The 21253-nt window shown below is 38.7% G+C and overlaps 1 long non-coding RNA gene across 1 annotated transcript; it reads right to left on the reverse strand.

Annotated features, from left to right (window-relative positions):
- Nucleotides 1-212: 212 nt before the first annotated feature.
- On the reverse strand, nucleotides 213-19511 carry LOC146677628 (uncharacterized). The gene is made up of 3 exons (XR_014913957.1): nucleotides 18434-19511; nucleotides 7547-7651; nucleotides 213-5461 (listed from the first exon to the last, which is right to left on the reverse strand). It is a non-coding gene; the product is annotated as an uncharacterized LOC146677628 (long non-coding RNA).
- Nucleotides 19512-21253: the final 1742 nt, after the last annotated feature.

Below are 21253 nucleotides of genomic sequence, written 5' to 3' on the forward strand. Positions count from 1 at the left end.
TATTGTTACACACATTCTCAAAAGACAGCACGATCCTAAATGCATGTATGATGTATACCGGTAATCGAAAATACAGCTATATTAACAACAGCACTAGACATTTAACATTGCAACATTTATTGAACTGGGAATCCAGTGCAATTTGTTTTCATAACAAAGACTAATTATTTTTGTTAATAGCCAAATTAAAAACCAAATGTTATTATGCCAGTAATATAGAGGTTAATTATTTGTTGGTGATGAAAATTAGTTTCATTCATAATTAATTCATTGTAACACACAGTATTATATATATAATAAATTACATTATAAAAAACAATCAGTACTCCTAGAGACAGGGATTTACATCACATTTTAGATATGTGCATACTACACTGCATTAAAAGAGGTAGATGTCATATGCACAAGGTGTCGTTTCGTGTCTGTGATGTGACACTCGTTCATGGACATAGTCAGATGGGTGACACATGAATGTATATAGTGGGTACCTTTAGGTATTATTTTTCAACTTTCATGGTTATGCATTGAAGAGGCATATTTTACCCTAATTAAGAAGTTTCCCAATTTACTCTTACATATTTCTGGTACCTAAACCTAAACAAAGACACTGAAAGGAAAGTTAAAAAAAGACTGAACACAAAAATAATCAGCCAGTGAAAACTGGTTAGAAAACACAAAGCTCCCAAATGAAACTTGAAACACAGTCTGGTGGCTTAGAAATTTAGGCTCTACCCCATTACCACTCCCCCGTCTTCTTATGCAAAGGCTGTTAATTTTAAAAACCGGATGTCACCTCCTAGCGTCCAGTATTGCGGCTGGTTTGTCAAAGCACTGTTACCAAAGAAAGGCTTGTGCAAATCTCTGTGACCCCATCACCTCAAGACAACAAGGCAATTTTAGACTCACTGGGATAAGAATGCACTGAACAGCTTTTTCACATTCACCACTGTATTTGCTCTGGTCTCCAGCAATACATTGAAGTCGATCACATGAACAGCTGTTGAGATAAGTGAAGAGACAGACAGACACAGAGAAGCTTTTTAAAACATGTATTAGTAACATCATATAAGAACTATAATTGCTTGTCTTCTCCAACCTTGTGATTTGTAATTCTACTCCATTCTTTGTTCATCCCATTCCCTGGCAGCTACAGGGTGAAGAGATGGAGTGAGTGTGTCTGTCTTATTGTTTGTCATGAAAATAGGATTTCAGCAGATGGATGGAGAGATTCTGAAGGAGAAATGTAATCTAAAGGGAGCGGCACAGAATGGATGGATTGTTGCTGCAAACTTCCTTCCTCCAAATTCAGGGTTTTGTAGCTCTTAGCAGTCTCTAAGTATGCGTCTGCACATTTAATATACAAAAAGAATGCACAGAAGGTATCTTTTACTTCTTCTTTTTTCTTTCTTTTTGGGGAAAAGATGCTGTTCTTAGATGCTGTTGAAATATAATTTTTCAGGCTGTCAATTTGAATCCCAATAGAAGACGTCAAATCAATTATTTTAATTAATATAATTAATCCAAAATGAAAACCGCTAACTCTTGCCATCACTGGATTATCAAACAATCACACAGAGTTTGACTACATAAAACTTTTTGGGAAACTTTTCAAATGCTTTTTAAGAGCATACAGCCAGTGTCATCACTACGTTCAGACATTAGGTCCATACCTTCCAGTGACATTTGATATTCATTGATCTAGCCTTTTTTCAGACATCTAAATCTCCAAATCTTACATTTTTTCTTTAGTGAGAGTGGAAAAGAAGGAGCAATTGAGTCTGATTATTGAGCTGTTATTGACTGGACACTTGAACTCACATTTTCCACATTCCAACAGAAGGGAAATGACTGTTAATTATCCAAAACTTTGTGCTCTTGGTAAGGAAATATTATCTAATATTAATATTAACCTAAGTTCCACTAGTTTTCTTTCTCTTCAAAGTAGATAGCTGTTGTGGAGGTATGTTTACTGTGCAGTTTGCTTGCCTATTTGTTAGAAAGATTATCTACATAACTTTCTTGAAAATTAGAAAATAGGCTATTCCAGTTGCCCTTCTAGTTTTCTGCTTGGTTCAATCTTCAAAGATAGCCTGCTATTCCCCAGGAAAGCAGTGACTGCACTGTGCCCTTCAATTTACAGGAATGGCTGAGCTGCTGTGTTTTTACAGTACCTGAAATATTGTGCTTTTGGGAAAACTAATCCATACCTTACCTTACCTTACTTCCATCCCAGCCCTATCCAAATTTTAAGGTCTTAAAAATGCTCTTATTTCTCTTACCGCATTGATCTTCATTTGTCTGAAACAATCACCTCCCGAGATAGCAGTAAGATCCAAAAGAAAACCTGCTTAGCTTATAAATGAGCGAGAACAATATCAGATTTATTTCTCTGTGATCAGCTTAAAGTCACTCCTGTATTTTATCTCCTCTGTTTCTTGTGATTCTCATATTATTCACAAACTGGACAGGATCATTTGTCTTGAGCTGATTTATACTCTGTAATTCTTCTGAGATGGAGGTAAGGAGGAACAGGTAAGAATTCAGTCATGAAATCACACATTGGCTTTAGAAACAATCCATCCATCCATTCAGATAAAAAAAGTACAATACAAAAAATGAGAAGATTACATATTAGAAAACTTTCCTTGAGTTAGTTTAAAGAATTAATTCGCTGATTTGAGGTACCCATCTTCTGTGCACACAGCTTTACAAAGTAAGTGATAATTAGTACAGACTGAGATTTCCAATATAGTCATTCTTACTTAAAATTCAAGTGTAGTGGTTTAGTGAGTAGATTAAAATGATTAAAAGTAGTTTAAAGCTTGGCCATCATCTGCTATCCAGATGCTTGAGTCTGGAAGTACAATGTAAAGTATGACTTCCAAAACTATTAAAAATATTATCCATGATATGAAAACAGAAACAAAGACAAAAAGAACATAGTGAAGCTACAACTTAGTAATCTTGTCATCTTCAGAAGTCTGCTGGCTAATTAATTTGTCTCCGTATTTGATCAGTGGAAACTATTCAGTTTGTTTAGAGCTTAAGAAAGTGGATTTTTCTTAAAGAAGATCTATTTCCAGGTCTTGAATTGTGTAAATAGCATTATGTTGCGTGACGCTCTGCTTCTACTCTTATCTGTGTGCTTTCTATTCTGTCTCTCTCTTGAAAAATAACAGTCAGTACTTCAGATATTAATTTCGTAAGTAAAAAGACGTGTGTTGATATCCAGGCAGATGAGCTCGATGAGCAGAACTAAACTCATTAAGTCGAAAGTCTGCTCTGCTCGTTCTTTCACATCATTCCCCAGTCTGTCTTTTCTTTTTTCTTCCTGGCAGCTGTCTTTAATATCCAAACTCTAGTCACAACATTCCCGCTAATTAATCTGAGCGTTCATTCTCTCTTTTCTCACTCATTCAGTGCTCGATGAAGTAAACTTTACAGACACGGACCTTTATTCCTCATGTTTTGCAATAATCTAATGTGACATTTAACCACTAACTCTCTCTTTCTCTTCTCACCAGGCAGTCTTTGTCTCTTTGTCATTTTTCTTCATCGTAATGTGGAGGTAGAAAGACGATGAGACTCTTCCATTGCTCGCTCTGCCCACACTTCATGCTTTGACAAAACACCATTTGGAATGACTGACAGCCAGGCAAATAAGGCCAATATTCAGTGCAGGAAGATGTTCATTCTTTCACTCTTCCTCTACCCATATGGGGATGGACTGATGCATGCTGGGATAAGACTTTAGTAGTGAAACTGTCTTAAACCTTTGCACCTGTTACCTCGGTGCAATGGGACCTTCTCCGTGGTTATGGTGGGTGGAGGGAGACAGGCGGTATTGTTTGTGAAGGCATGCCCTCCTCACCCCCAAATATATCTACACACAAGAGAGATATCTATGCTTTGCAAGAAAGGAGCTACGGCTGTTTCATTCTTCACAGATTTTTCCAGAGATTTATTTTGTAGTTATTGTGAACTGAAACCAGATGCTCCGTTTTATTCACAAAGCAGAAATTGTATATAATCACTGCCTGGCTTCTATACCTGTCATAAGCATGAAATGCATATAGGCCTGTTATGTTAGTAATAATTCAGTATTTCAGCATATTGAAAATAAGTGTAATTGCTACAGTAAAATATCCAGCAGTGTTTTAATTCTCCAAATTGTGTCTGTGGCTAATATGAACTAATTACACCATGAAAGTCTTTTGCCGTTGTAAAGTTAATGGGATGTTCAAACTGAAGCCACAAAGGTAAATAGGTTCGGATCAGTTAACTCTGGTTCTTCATCAGCACAGAGCAGCCAAATAAAACTAGACATTCACAAAGCAAAAGCAGGGACCGAATAGGCTAAATCCCCTGACTAAATTAAATTTGTCCTTGCAACATTGTCTGACAGCCGCACAGAGCTCACAGGAGGACGGATTATGTTTCTACTCTCCGCTACTTTCCCTACCCTCCATTCTCTCTGCTCTCCTATAATGGAGTGTCTTTGAACCTGTGTTATTAAACATTCGCCTCAACCGCTGTAGGGACATGCCCATCATTGTGAACACGCACACAATCGCTATGAACATCCTATTACGAGACAGCAAAAGACTGTTACGGCTTCATTAAAAATTCTTTAAAACAACCTTTTTGAATTACTTCAGTGTATCAAGCTTCAGGAAGGCAAGTTTGAATTTCAGCAGTGTATAAGCTGATTTCTAAAATTTGATGAATGCTACATAACAGTAGTTTGAAAAAGTTTTAATGGTTTGCTGCTCCTATCACCATATGAGCTGATAATCAGAAACACAAAGCACAACAACAAACTGCTCATGCTTGCAAAATTATAAAGCATGTGTCATCACAGAGACAATGTAGGTCATCATTAACTAGTAGAGGAGTTCAAAAATAAAGCAAAAAAGTATTTTGTAAGTTATTTTATTCTTTATGCACATGATGCATTATGACCTTAGTTACTTGTCAAATTTGGTAACCTTGTGTGAGTTGGAGACATATGATCAAATGTGTCATGTTTCATTTTTTAAAAAGAGAATTCAGAATGAGAAAGGGTTGTGCAGGTGTCCTTTTTCTCTTTTCGTTCTGAGTAGGATATGGTTACCCAGCATCTGCAAAGAATTCATGGATATAACTGTGCCTCTTTACAACTGCAGGTTTGTAAATGTATAATAAAAACGTTCATGTTTTGTTTACTTACAGAATACACTCGCATAAGTGAAGAGGAAAGAGTGTAGGGAGAAGAGGAGTGAAGGCACAAAAGGGAATTCCACTAAATGAAGAGCTTGTGAAACTGATGGATGTTGCCATTCTGAAAGATGTATGTGACAATCTTGAGCCTCTGTGTTCCCCTGACGATAGCTGCCACATCCTCATCCTTCACATCTAGGTGTCAGAAACCCCAGGCGATGCTGGTAATCTGTCTGAGAACAACACAGCAGCACATCCAGACCTGCTGAATCATACAAGCACGTTATTACAGGCACATGACCCCTGTTTGCACTTTTAGCTTCATGTCATTCTGGTGTGTGTGTCTTCTTCTTGTGTTTACCCATACTATCTTGTGTTCACAATCGCTCAGTTTAGAAAGACTGCCTGCTTTATCCCTTATTTGGTTTGTGCACTAACACAACCTCAGAAATACACCGGGCTAATGTCTCTGATGTCAAATCTTGACTGCAGTTTGCAGACTTCCTTGAAATATAGACTTAGTGCTATCTTAATTGGCACGTAGTAGGGAACATCTGCAGGACCACTTGTGAAACACACTATTATGCATATGGTAGAACTGCAAACTTTGTCTTGAGGTGATTTGTTCAGTTCTGGTGTCCTGTTTTATGTGTGGATAATTCATATAATAATTACACTTTAGTACTTTAATACTTTATACTTTTCAATTATACTTTACCCAGTATGGTTAAGGTTTTGGCTGGTATGGCTGGCTCAGAACTAAAATGTTTTTTCTCCTATTTGTTTCTAAGGATTTTTTGTTAGTTTGAGCAATTTCTCCTCTAAAACTGCTTCTCTAACCTGTGGGATTCCTCAAGGTTCAGTGCTTGGCCATTTATTATTCTCCTCTTACATCCTTGATTTAGCCAGCATTATTCAGTCTTTTTCTGGCATTTCTTATCATTTCTATGCTGATGACATTAAGCTGTATGTGTCTTTTAAGCCTCAGCAGGTGCATAGGGTGTCTGCCCTAGCTGACTGTTTATCCCATATAAGTGATTAGCTCTCCAACTATTACCCTGTTATAACACAGTATGAATGAGGTCATGATTACATGAAATACATTTAGTAATCAGTGAAGTTATTCCTCCCTTTTGCTCATCTGCCAGCAAAGTGTTTATAATCTTAGCATAATATTTGTTTCTTGATGTAAAATCTTTCTTATGTTCCTGTTTCTTTCATTCAAGGAACATTTAAAAATGTGAGCTACGGTGTCCTCTACTGAACTGGGGAAAATAGTTCATGCATTCATGTCACTGTGCCTAGATAACTATGCCTTATTTACCAGCTTGCATAATTCATCTCTTTCGTGCCTCCAACTAATCAAAAATGCTCCTACTGTATTCCTTATATGTTCTAGTAAGCAAACTCACATTATATACTCTTTACATTGGCTCCCAGTTCATTTTATCATTTGTTTTTAAAACCATCATACTTACATAGAGAGGACTAAATCAACAAGCTGCAGACAATTTATCTCAACTTCTTGATAAACACACAGATTAAAGACTTGGGGAGCCGAGGTTGTTCATCCATGGCACCAACTCTTTGGAACAATCTAACACTTGAGCTACATTTAGCTGTTGACACCTAAGCTCGTGAATTTGATAACCTGAGAATGAGCCAAAGTAGGAGCTTTAAGTTGATACCATAGGGGTTTCTACTTAAAATCATGGATGAGTTTGAATCTCAGTGATCTCAGTGAAGGAAGTCAGGTAGGATTTTCAAACTCATGCCTTAGGTGCATCTACTGCAAATCTCTGAGTTTGAATCCCGGTGTCATTGACCTCAAGTTTAGAGGTCAGGCTTTCTGAAAAAGCTGGGTGTTTAGTCAAATAAGTATAGCTCTGGTGAATTAATAGATCCATAATATTTTACTGTGAAATAGGCAGGATGATACTATGAATTGTTTTATTTAATAATATATTTTGTAATGTATTTTATTATATTTTGTAATTAATATATTGTATTTATTTATTTCTATATTGTATTTTAGAATATTTCCCTCTCTCTCTGAATTTATTCATCAGACTCTATAAGTTGTCTTTTATTGATTCTGTGTATCCACCAATCTACTTGAAGGAGGTATTCAGTAAATCAATGCATGTGTATTCAAGTGTATATTTGACCTAATGTGTGTTGGGAAAGACAGAACTGCTGGGTTTTATCAGCTCTGTTTCCCAGGAGTGTGTATCGATCTCAGGCAGCAGACATGAAAGAGTGAGGGAGTGAGGGAGACAGGTGCAAGGAGCGAGACAGGAAGCAGAAAAAGAAAACAATATCAACAAAGCAGTTTTTCATATCTGACCTGCAGTTGATTGATAGAATTTCCTATGAGAGGCTCACTGCCTGCCATCCCTAGGTATGTAGTAGGAGACACATTCCCCAACTTTAATCGCATGTGGAAACAAATCTGCAAAATAGTTCAGTAAAACAAGAATACAAGAAGTTTACAAAATCTCTATCGAGCCTGTCAAACCATAAACACATTTGCACAACAGCTATAGCACTAATCACTATTTGCTGCATGTCTTTTAGAGCTGAGACATAAAGTTTTGGCTGCATTACGAAAACTTATGGTCAGCCTAATTCAAATGTGAGTTTTAACTTATGATTTAGCTGACAGAACTAACTTGACATAGCAATTTCAGATCAGTTAACAAATACCTGGAGGCCATAATAAGACCAAATTTTCACATATCCAGAAAATGAGGGGGGAAAACAGAAAACAAAGAAATGCTCTCTTGGGGTTGAACACTCAAGTTTGATTTATATTTTTCATTAGTTTTCCCCTTTTGCCACTTCAAGTCTGAAATGTCAGCTGTCTTAAAAGATATTTCATGATTCCAGTACATTTATGGTCCAGGGAGGTTGTAGTAACAAAACTCAGATATTGTAAAGGCCCTTTCTATTAAAAAAGAGAAAAAGAGCACTCTGCTCATAGTTGATGTCTGTAACTGATGGACATTCAAGGTTCCACCTATGCAGTTAACCATATATACATATATATTTATCTTACATGACAGTGGAGAAGAGAGGGACTAGACAGATTACCATAAAATGTGGTCAGTATGTTGTTCACAAAACCTCCACTGATTAAGGAAAGCAATGGGATCACTGACTTAACAAAAAATAAGTGAATAAAGTAAGGGCAGTATGGCCGCTACAGATGAATATTCTTATATTTAGTAATGGGATATGATGAAATAATAATTTCGCTAAGTTCACAGCTTACACTGCATTAATAAGAAAGCATAAAAGATGTTTTGGGAAAATTTAATTAAAGCAAAAATATGGCCCATTCTGACACTGGTCTAGTTGGACTGTGATTGTGGGGTGCAATCACTAAATAAAAAAATCCACACCAGAGGTATCCATAGTAGCACTCCTGTTATATTAAACATAAATCCAGCTTAACATTTTAGTGTGACTTTGGCACTTGCTCTACTATGAGGAACATCCTGTAGCTTCTGTCTTCTTCTGGCTGTACACGTTATCATAAAGACTACCTAGAAGTAGATAAGGGGTCAACCTGGCACCTCAAGGTCTGGTTATCTTTTACTTTGACTCCTTTCCCTTCTTTGCGTAATGGGTTTTGTCGAACAGAGACAGAAAGCACCGGGGTAAATAGAGTGCTACTTTTATAGCTGAGGATTCTACATGGTCATAACATTCAAGCAGTGTTTAAGATTCACAAAAAAAATGTCACACTTATTAAAGTGCTGGCATTTTGTCTTATCTATAACAAAGGATGGTCCATTGATTTCTGACTTTGTCCAGTCCGAGCATCAATGTGTTTGTTTGTATCTGTGTAATCTGAGGTGTTTGTTGGTAATCCCTGTTTCTGATGGTCTGCGCGTGTGTGTTTGTATATGTGTTTGCAGAAAACTAATTTCTCAGTGTGTGATAAGAGACTAGAAAATCCTGTTCAGAGCCCAAGGCAGAGTTTATCAGTGCCTCTAAATCTAAGTAAGACACAGGAGACTTACGGTTCATAACACATCCTGACAGAGGGGTATCTAGTTTTCCCTTCTCTCACATTCTCTTTAAGTCTCATTGTAAACATTTGAGCATCTTTCTCGGATCTTTTGGATCCAAAGGTAAATATATTTTACACAAATAAGTCTGTTTTTCCTGGTTCTCCAGTGGCAGTATCCCTGATTAGCTAATTATAGATCGATCTCCAGCCTTCTTTTAATTTATACCCAAAATTCTTGAGTAGCTGAATGGGAGACAAAGCCTTCAGCTTTCAGGCCCCTCTTCTGTGGAACTCGCTCCCAGTTTGGATTCAGGAAGCAGACACTCTCTCTCTATTTTAAATATTAGACATTTTGATGAAGCCCATACTGTAGATAGGGCTGGATTACAATAGCCTTAGGCCCATCATCACTCACCTCTTTTCAGTTTCTGTGTGTTTATGCACCACTATGCATTTAATCATTAGTTATTATTCATCTCTGGCTGTCTTTCACAGTGTGTCTTTCGTCTTGTCTACCTTCCCTTACAACCAGCCACTAGTGGCAAATAGCTGTCCCTCCACGAGTCTGGTTTTGTTGGAGGTTTCTTCCTGTTAAAAGGGAGTTTTTCCTTTCCAGTGTGACCAAGTGCTTGCTAATTGCGGGTCATCTAATTGTTGGGATTTCCTCTCTATTTATTGCAGGGTCTTTAACTTACCATATAAAGCACTTTGAGGAGACTGTAATGATTTGGCCCTATATAATTGAACTGAATTAAACTGATTAGGTCCCTCATGAAATTGTGGTCTGCTATAGTCCTATTTTTTTTCCATTCAAATGGCCCCGCAGTTGCCGTTTTTTAGTACTTTCTGACACATACAATTGCAGGAACCAAAACTTTTTGAACCTTGTTCAGATATTTTGGCAAAAATCATCCAGTCCGTGCAGGCCTTTGGTTAGCCTTTTTTTTTTTAATTTGAAGAACAAAGATCCATCACATTTTGATCTTTACAACATATGTTTACTGACTCCAATAACTGCATGAACAACTGTGATATTTGAGGGCTTCACAAAAAGAATTACTAATCTTAGAAAAGATTACAAAACCATCTCTGAAAATCAATAGTCAGATAGACTGTGTACAAATACAGGAAATTGAAGATCATTGTTACACTTCACTGGAGTGGAAAACCAACACAAATCACTCCAAAAGCAAGGAATATATGAGGTTTAGTGTTCTCAAAGGCACCCTGGGTAACTTCCAAGAAAGTAAAGATGACTCTCTGAATAGCTATTGTTAATGTCCATGAATCCACTTGAGAATACTAAATGAACAATAGTATGCATTGCAGTGCTGGAATGAGAAATTGCTGCTCTCCAAAAATAGAAAGTAACACTTCCGCCTGTCTGCAGCTTATTAGAAACTGTTTAGACAAACCAGAAGGCTACTGGAACAATATTTTGTGGATAAACGAGACCAAAGTAAAAAGTTTTAACTTTGGAGAAAAGAAAACATTTTATTTTATTATCAACCTGAAACACGGTGGTGTGTTGGTTTTGGCTTCCTTTGATGCACCTAGGCCAGGACAGATTGTTATCACTGATGCAAAAATGAATTCTGAATTATACCAGCTAACTCTAAAGAAAAATATACGAACATCTGTCTGTGGACTCAATCTAAAGAGAAAGTGGGTCATGCAGCAAAACAACCCTCAGCACACAAGACAATTTACCAAAGAGTGGTGAAAGAAGAAGAGGAAGGCGGATGCTGTTTTGGAATGGCCAATTCAAAGTCCTCACAGTAATACAGCAAAAAAGTTGTGGAATGACCTCAAGCGAGCAGTTCATATGAGGAAACCCTTCAACATTCCCGAGTCAAGGCTGCAAACAATTACTTGAAGATATTGCAGTGCAAGAGGATCACACAAGACAGTGAAAACAGTTCACATACTTTCTCCCTCAGAGATATGTAATATTAGATTCTTTTTCTCAATAAAATGACCAAGAGTAATATTTTCATTTCATTTGTTTAATTAGATTCCCACAGGACTTGTGTAAAAATGTTTTAGGCCGTATTTATGCAGAAATATAGGAAATTACATAAAACATTTCTCCTCCAACTGTAATAAACTATGATTATTATTCATTGCTTATTTTCCTCTACTGTACTTTATGTTAACAATTTATGTTTAACACACTTGGCATTTGCCTGGTATGCCAAATGAATAAATTCCAAACAGATGAGTGGGAGTAAGGAGAAGGAAAAAATGGATAGTGGAGGCAGTGAGTATCAACAAGAAATGTATTTCAACATTTTAAAGTTGTAGAGAGGAATGGAAAAAACGAAAGGAACCACTCAGATCAGCCTTGAGCTAACAAAAGAAGGCGTATAAGAAAAGAGAAAGAGAGATGGTGTAATGATCTAAAGAAAAGGTATCGTTGGGATAAGTGGCATCTATTGACTGACGGGAGATTGACAGTTCACGCAGAGAGAAATTGAGAGAGGACAAGCAATATAGAGAAATGAATGTCCTCACAGGCAGCAGTGGAATGAAAAAGGCTCAGAGTGAGTGAAATGACAGAGAGGGAAGAATCACTGGATGTGAGAAAGAGGTAGAGAAGAGATAAGGGGGAGGGGGGGTGGAATTTCCAGAGGTTTGTATCTGGAAAAGGGCACCACGTTACAGATTCACTTCAGCCTGAGGAAGAATGATATTTAGAAGGTGAAGGCAGATAATGTTAGGATCCTGCTCTCGTTCTCTCTGCACCACACCTACGGAAATGAAGGACTCAGAAATGTTATCTGTCTACACTGGTCAAAGGATTTTCTCACACACACGCGCGTACACACATGCATGTGCACACGCTCACACGGACAGGCACACAAATACACGCGCAATCCTGTCTTTCTATCTTTTTACAGATACAGACTATGTAGACATGTGCTTTCAAAACAGATTTTAATTGGTCTATACAAGAATAGAAAGGTATTCACACACATACAAATTCACAGATGACACACAAAGACTGCCTTTAATTTGAGAACAATTGTGAACTCAGCTCCTAGACTGTACAATTCTGTTTTCATTTCTCCTTCTCAGGTCTAGTGTTTTTCACAACTCCATTATTTTACAGGAGCCAAAATATAGTGGCTTTCACCAACTTTAATACATGTAATTATGACTTGCGTGTGGTTGTGCTTCTCTGTATTTTGACTTGAGTGTATGTTTGATTTAGGAAAGTTAGACTGATGGACAGATTTAAACATTTTACAAATTGAAAATCTTTTTTTATCTTCATGCAGCACATGCAAAACAGGCTAATATCTGAATGAGCAGGGGTGCTGCAGCGTACCCCCTCCTACACAAACAGCCTTGTGGAATATTAACATATGGTTATCTGAATGATTTGCCAAGAATATTGAGTTTTTGTTTTGTCTCAGTGGGAGTCCGAGAAGACTATTTTGCTGGTAACCTTGTTATGACCTTTTCAAAACAGTACACATAGGAAAAATCTGCAAGTCACGTCCAGCATCTCCTCACAAAGAAAGAAAAAGTTACATTTCAGAAAGTCTGAATTATTGTAATGATCATTAGTTCTTTTAGTTCATTTAGTTCATTTTAGTTCTTTCTCTACACCGTATCTTTTCTATATGCAGCTTTCAGTTTTTCCAGCAGTTTTGCACTCAGTTTCATTGACAGTGTTAGCAACATTTCCTCCCCACTATTTAGGCAGTTTTATTGGAAAACTGTTCATCAGACTGACCCAAACTGCCTGGCCTCACATAAATCTCTAACGATCATTTTCTAGTTCTTTGAGCTCTTCACATGTTTTGGGGTTTTTTATCCATTTTTCCACACATCTTTGTCTTTCATCCATCCAGTGACCATCTCAAAGATCCTTCCTGTTTCTGAAAACTCACCAAGATGGAGAATCAACAAGTTAAAGCTAAACTTTAACCGCCTGCTGTGTTGTCCACTGCCTGAAGAATAGCAAAGTCTTCAGTAAGTGGTGGTACTGAACCAAAAACCCAGGGGGAAAGGAAGGACAGGTGAGATCAAGGGGGAGGGGGGGAGTAAAGAAGGGAGAGATAAGTGAAAACCAGACATGTGTTGCCTCCAGCAAGTGACAAGGGAGGGTTGGTAAGATGAAAAATTAAGGCCACAGAGACAATATGAGTGCAGGCCAAATTCATGGAATTCATGTTGCACAGCAACTGATGTTCAAAGAGGTAGAGATGAAGGAATATAAGAAAGAAAGAAAAGGGAAATGACTGAAAGAAGAGATATAAAAAAAAAACAAGAGAATGAAGAAAGTAAGGAGAGCGAAAGGGAGGTTGTAAAGCTAGATTGAGAGAGCTTGGTTGTACACTGAGCAGAGTGTTGTGACTCTAAAGAATAAATCCTGTAGCTGTCAGAATTAGATGAGTCCCATTCAGGGTCACTGGAAAACTCACAGCTCAGGCTGAGTTGCTTAATTGCTGTTCATAGATTTCCATTCTGGTGTTGTATTTTTATAATTTAAGCCAAAGAGACTGTATTACAAATGCACAAAAAAAATATAGAAGGAACAAAAAAAATAAAAAACAAAACAGGTCTAGCCTTATATTGGGACAATAATCCGACTCAATGTCATGGCTATAATTGTTTAGTAGTCATGAAATGTGATCTGTTAACCACATGTTAATATTCTACAAGGCTGTTTGTGTAGGAGGGGGTACGCTGCGGCACCCCTGCTCATTCAGATATTAGCCTGTTTTGCATGTGCTGCATGAAGAGAAGGACACTGTCTCAGCTGAACTATGGACACGCACACACATACACTTACACTGATAAGAACACACTCATACCCCTCCCTTTCCAAACGCTTTCGATGCTTGTTTCCTGCGGGGTACACGGCGGGTCTGTGTGCCGCGCTGGAGTGGTAGCGCTGTGCAGGGCGGCTGCTGTGTTCGCTTCGGATTACTCCTCACCCCCCACCCAATCCTGTGGCTTGTCATGTCTTTCACAAAGTTGTGCTGTGGACATTTATGTGCTTTTTGTGCAGAGGAGTTTTTTGTTTCCTGTTCTAATGCTGTCCTACCATGGAAGCACAGCATGAGTAGAGGTCTCTTTTTTTCCTCTTGTACTTTCCCACTGTAGTGTATATTTCAGTGTTTTTCTGTAACGCTACCGATCTCCGACTTGTATCCCCATGTAATGTCTGTGTTGTGTATGTAAGGTCGGGGGGGGTCCCATTTCACTGCAGGGCAAACCTGCATGTGGCGAATAAAGCTTTGATTGATTGATTGATTGATTGATTGATTGATTGATTGATTGATTGATTGATTGATTGATTGATTGATTGACTGACTGATTGTTTGCCCATGCACATAGACCTAAGTTATCCTCCTTTGTAATAGGCAGTATGTCTAAAAGGATGATTCAGACAATTTTTGAGACACATCTAAGGGTCCAGGCAGAAAATAAAGCTTTGAAAATTGTGGTTAAAGTTTATTTTGAACCCAATCCATGATCTTTTTCCAAATCTAACAAAGTTTATTAACTAAACTTGACAAAGGAATGGGGGAAAATAAAAGTGCGACCGAAGGGTAAAAATAATAAAAATCAAAGTGTAAAAACCATTCGCCCTGAGAGGGATTTGATCCGTAGGCTCATAGAAAAAGAAAAGAGGAAGAGCTGCAATTCATTTCAAGACAAATTAATATATAGAATTTTGTGTTTAAGTCATTAGCCATTTCATGACAGTTTTCAAATGGCTATTAGACTGTGTCACATCATAAGAAGTGGTGTAGTAAAGGAGTAGTAGAAAAGCACAAAGGCTTTTAGTTTTGTTCTCCTGTGCTTTTCTCTCAGCTCTGATATTTATTCGTTTTGGTTAATGTCTCAGATTGTCTCCCACTAGCCTCCAGGCTCGTGCTTCTTTGCATTTTCTTTCTCTTCCTGGTCATTGTTTGAGTGCAGACAAATATGGCAAAGAGACTGACCACAAATCAAGCCCTTTTTCTGTGCCATCTGGTCTGGAAGGGTTTGCTTTTGTTGTTGTTGTGTGTGAGTGTATGTGTGCATGTTTGGCTACACAGGCTCCCATTTGTCTGGCTGTCTTTCAGTGTTAGCACTTTGATCTAGTTGGACTGCTGTGTGATTGTCTTTTCTCAGCCTACATAATCTAAGCTGCTGGAGACGGCCTAAAGAACACTTCTTTAATTTTGAAAGCTGTGGAACATCACAGTAACAAGTGTACTGTCTGACTGACTCAATCCCTACAGTATTATATTTTTGGTGAACATAGAATATGTTATCTTCTTGGGTTTTCACATGCATCACTATCACAAAACAGCATTTTGTCACTTTTCTACTTTCATTTTATTTTATGTGTGGCTCTGCACTCTCTGCTGTGTCCACTGGCCACCAACATTAACACCTTTAGCTTTTTTTAAGCTCAGACATCCAATTTAATACATCAAACATACAAACAACATAATACATCAAAGAAAAAAGATGTCATAACTATTAAAGTTGAAATTCAAACACCAAAGACTTGGACTTCATAAGTGACATCAAGCAAATGTGCAGTTATTGTTAACACTAGTTAACCTGCGCAAATTTGTGTAACTTCACTAAACCCATCACCTACTAGAATTACTGGCTTTTTTATTTTCTGGTGCAAATCCCGAGGTGTTAATCACCCCTGCTGAGATTTTCACAGGTCGTCAGCTCGTTTCTCCTCCAGCTTTTGTTGTGCAAACCACCCATTATCCTTGACGCCTGGCACATTTGCATTTGCTCACTCAGAGTTGCTCAGATCCAAGCCAGGCCAAACCTCTGTGTTACAACCTTCAGAAATTCCTGCCATATCAATACAAAAGACACACATTCACAATATATGGGTACACAAGTCTGTTTTATTTCAAAGTGTTTCAAACTTTACAGCGTTTGCAGACCCAGTGTTCATCATCCCTGCATTTTGGCACAGGTGAATTTCTGACATTTTGCACAGGTAAAAATGTCAGAAACCTGCTGCGATTCCTATTGCAGCTCTCTTGCACCTGGCACTGCATTGTCTTTCCAGTCCCTGGCACAGCAGCTGCAGCAGCTTCAGCAGCCTGTGCTAATATTTCCTTGTGCTGCATGAATCGGCAATGAAGTTCCTGAGCTAGAAGACTCAGAAACAATCTTCTTTTGCCTGTCCACCCTGTACATGCCTTGTACAAAATGTAGGCATTCCCCGTCGCCAGGTCCAGCATTTTGTAGAAAACTGCTACTGGCCACCTGCGTGTTGCTCATCTTACGGAATACATCCACGCAAGTTGAGGAAGTTCACGCCGGACTTTATTCACCGTGCCCAGTAACATTGTTTTGCGCTGCAGCAGTCTGTGCGACAGTGACAGTCAGTGTTGGGTAAGTTACTTTAAATTAGTAACTTAGTTACATTACTAGTTACTTCTATCAAAAGTAACTCAGTTACTTCAAGTTACTCGTTACTTTCAGAGTAACTAGTTACTAGGGAAAGTAACTTTGGTTTTACTCAGAATTCTCTTGTTAATGTGTTGCTTCCGTAACTGGATACCCAGCCAGACTGCCAGTCTTCTAACTTGCTTACTTGCCACAAGTGCACTGTGCCACCTACCAATAGAAAGGAAAAAACATAATGTGCATATTTCCACGAGAGACTGCCGCATGATTCTAGCCTGCTTTTTACATCCAACACAAAAAATGCAGTCGTGGTGCTTTCGATTGTACTCAGAACTCGGAAATTCTGCCTTCTGAATAGGAAGATGTAGGTAACAGACGACTGCAGATGAGCTGCATACAGAGCTGGACTGGGACAAAAAAAATCGTCCCGGGGAATTTGACTAGAGACCGGCCCGCCATTATGGGAAAAATCATAAAGCCTTTGAATGAAAACAAACGCTGTTGTGACAGTGATGTACACTGTTCTGATGGTATATATGCATTAATCTATCAATTGTTTGTTGTAAGACTCAGATAATTATTTTTTTAAAAGCGAGACATTTTAAATGAAAATAAGAAAGAAAAGTATTTCCCCTGTCCCTGTTAATGCCCTACCTGGACCCCCTGGCAACACTTTGCTAGACCCGCCCCTGCACAGTTACCAGCTGTCAGCTAAGTAAAAAAAAGGATCCTGGTGTTATTTGTCTCTCAGAAACAGTTCATAACTTCCCTTCAACTCATTCATGTCACCTAAAAGGTAAACCTGTTTCTCCATCACCTGTTCAGCTCTGATGATCCAGTAAGGACATCTCCTGGTTTCATCTTCATGTTTCCCTCTCACCACATATCCAAATGGATATCATGACCAGCAGCTTTACAGCTTGGCTCCAGCAAACATCAGCTGATAGTAGAAAGTAATATTTAAATAAATTCTAACAACAGCTGATCAAGCTTAAACGTGCTGCTGTTGTTTAGCGCGACATCTGCTGGTTTCCTCTTTGTGGCGCAAAGTGAGCGATAAACAAACAAGAGAGCCGATCAGCTGATCATTGATCAATTTCATGATTGAAGTAGAAATGGTAAATGGCCTGTATTTATATAGCGCTTTACTAGTACCTAAGGACCCCAAAGCGCTTTACATATCCAGTCATCCACCCATTCACACACACATTCACACACTGGTGATGGCAAGCTACGTTGTAGCCACAGCCACCCTGGGGCGCACTGACAGAGGCGAGGCTGCCGGACACTGGCGCCACCGGGCCCTCTGACCACCACCAGTAGGCAACGGGTGAAGTGTCTTGCCTAAGGACACAACGACCGAGACTGTCCAAGCCGGGGCTCGAACCGGCAACCTCCCGATTACAAGGCGAACTCCCAACTCTTGAGCCACGATCGCCCAGAAACAGGAGAGGGAGGGGGAGAGGATGAGAGGAGAAGAGGCAGCTGCGCAGCAAAGACGCAGAAAAACTCCAGCTTTGTGTCTTTTTCATTGTAGATGAAGTGCGGGACAAACTGTGTTCCTTTTCACCTCAATACGAAACCCGTAATATTTTCTCTGAATACGAGATGATTCTGTTTTTTACGGGACGGTTGGCAACTCTAATAATTAACCGTATGAACAAAATAAAGTTCAACATCAGTAACATAGCACCCACCCAGCTGTATAGAAACTCCGTCATGCTAGCTAGCACGCAGTACGAAAAAGTCAGCATAGCAAAAATAAACTCCACCTAAACTTGGTTTATATCTGACCTTTATAGACTGCAGGTCATAACTTCTTACCTGAAGTTCAGTTCACACCGGCGGCTGCCTCGGGTCTCTCTTCCTTCTGTCCCCTTTCTCTCATCCACCTGCTGGCCTCCACCACTTGCTAATGTTACTGAATCTGTGGAAGCTCCGCCATAGCCACCACACGAAGTAACGAATAACGAGCCTATTTAAATCCCAGTAACGAGTAACGCGTTCCTGGTTTTGGCATAATAACTAGTTACTGTGCTCATTACCACAATAATAACGTAGTTACTGTAACGCGTTACTTAATAACGCATTAGTCCCAACACTGGTGACAGTGAAGTAAAGAAATTGTCCGTTGTGACGTTTCTCCAATCATCCAAAAACGGCTCCATCAGTTTCATGACCACGTTCTCTGCCAGCCTCTCTCCCTTCTGATGATTGGGGTCCTTTCCCAAGTAAGGAGATGCACTGCAGACATATTTGGTGTCCAAGTCTGTGCCCATCCAGAACTTGATCCCAAATCTCTCTGGCTTGGTTGCGATATACTGTGTGAAAGGACAACGAACCTTGGTAGGGAACAGTTGTTCATCTATGGTCATGTGTTCTCCTGGAGTGAAACTCTTAGCACATGATTCTCCCTCCTGGTCGGTCTGCTTTTATGCACAGCACTGTGCTGTAGTCAAGCAATGCCACTCCTACACATACACAAATGTCTCCTGGTTGGAGGAGGGTGTTTTGCACAACAAAAGCAGGAGAACAATGGAGCTGAAGGCCTGTGAAAATTTCAGCGGGGTGCTAGCACTAGAATTACTGAGCCTTTTTTTCCTGCTGTAAGTCCCTACTACTACATTTACTAACCCTGTGCAAATTTGCATAAATTCCCTGAACCTAACACCTCCTAGCACCCTGCTGAGAGGCCTTCAGCTCCATTGTAGGGTTGTAATACAGATTTTTCTCTTGCCTTGAATCTGAGCTACTCTGAGTGAACAAATGCAAATGTTCCAGGCCTCAAAGATAATGGGTGGTTTGCACAACAAAAACAGGAGGAGAATCGAGCTGATGACCTGTGAAAATCTCAGCAGGGGTGATTAACACCTCGGGACTTCCACCAGAAAATAAAAAAAGTCAGTAATTCTAGGATGTCTTACCAGTAGGTTCAGGGGATTTACGCAAATTTGCGCAGGGCTAATAAATCTAGTAGTACACAGCAAATTCAAAAGTGTTAAATTTTTTGGTGTTAATAGTAGTTTAAATCGAGTGTTAAAAATGAGTGTTTCTCTGTCAAATCTGGAGGTGTTACAATGGAAACATTAACTCTTGACCTCTTAACTCTGAACTCCTAGAGGGGCTATGACACCAACAGAGTAAATTCACAGACTCCGCCCTCAGCACGGCTCCAATCGAAGCTGAAGTGAAGCCGTTTCAGAACATTTTGCTCTACATATTTGAGTTGTTTGCCATGCTTGGTAAGTCATTCTTTCAAAGATTGTTTCAATTGTTATTATTAGCTTTTACTTCTGTGGCTCTTTGGAGTTGAGACAAAGCTGTGTGAAAGGCATTAGCCATGTTGCTCGCTGATAGCATAATATTCTGTTTTAGCTAGCTGAAAGGTATTGTTTGCGGGCAAATACCACAGCCTTGAAAAAAAGCTTGCATGTGAATTTTCAGTCAAACTTTTGGTCAAATACACCTAAAACAATGTCTAGAATGTGAAATGTTGGTATAATGGTGCTACTTGAAGCCTGAAAACGATCGCCCATAAAAAAAACGAGCAAACAGCAGTAGCTGACGTCCTGACTGGATTCTACGTTAGCATAGATCCCTCCAGAGTTTTGTGCGCACGGTTTAGGTAAAAATGAAAAAGGTTGAGGTTTTACATTTAGTTCAGTATTACCTGTTGCCTGTGTCCTTGTCTTTTGGGAAAATACTTTACACAAGTAATGGCTCAAAGAGGATTCCTTTTTTTTTTTACTGTGCTGCAATTGTTTACTGGATTATTTGTGCCATTAATTAGTGTCAACTAATTTTTATTCGATCTCCGCACAGGATATGCTTGTGAAGATGGAATATGGGGGAGAGCAGAAGTGCGTTGAAGTTCCACAAAGGGATGAATGAAGGACATGCATATTGTATTGAAGAAATAAGTGATGAGATGCTGTTATTTGCATTTACCATGTCAGACCTTTTGATAAACAAAATTCTAATGAAAGTGAGAGCATGTATACTGTTACATCTTTCAGAAAATGTTTTGAAATTGTGGTGCACAGTTCAGAATAAATGTTTTTCAAAAACCATTGCATCTTTTTAGTAAATGTTTATTTCCAAAAGAAATTTCTAGAAGTTCAGAACAGTAAAATTCCCGCTTTTTAGAATGAATTAGAAGATAACTCTTACGTAGTTAAACTAAAATACTCTTTGAGAGTTAATATATAAACTCTTAACACCAAGTGTTAAATTATCAACTCCAGACAGATTTGGTGTTTAACACTAAATCAGAGTTAACGTACCAACTCTCCAAAAAGAGTTAAATTAACACTCTCTGGTGTGGACCCATATAGACACTTTAATAGTGTTGAAATCAAATCTGACAGTGTTAATTTGGACATGCTGGATTTGCTGTGTAGGGACTTGCACCAGGAAAAAAAAAGGCTCAGTAATTCTAGTGTTAAACCAGTGCTGAAGCTGCTAAAGAAAATGACATGATTTTGGAATCTTTTCATGCCCTTTATAATTTATTTATTATATATAATGTAACTGGCTATTTGTGGCTTTATTGTGAGCATGTTGTGTAATATCCTCATCTAATGCTATTATCTGTCAAGACTGTCAAAACTACAAAGGAATCTTAATTACTCTGACCTTCTTTAA

The sequence above is a fragment of the Rhamphochromis longiceps genome, linkage group LG2 (assembly GCF_057381845.1).
Source record: "Rhamphochromis longiceps isolate RC_006_pf linkage group LG2, R_longiceps_female_GT1.1, whole genome shotgun sequence".
NCBI classification, from domain to species: Eukaryota; Metazoa; Chordata; class Actinopteri; order Cichliformes; family Cichlidae; genus Rhamphochromis; species Rhamphochromis longiceps.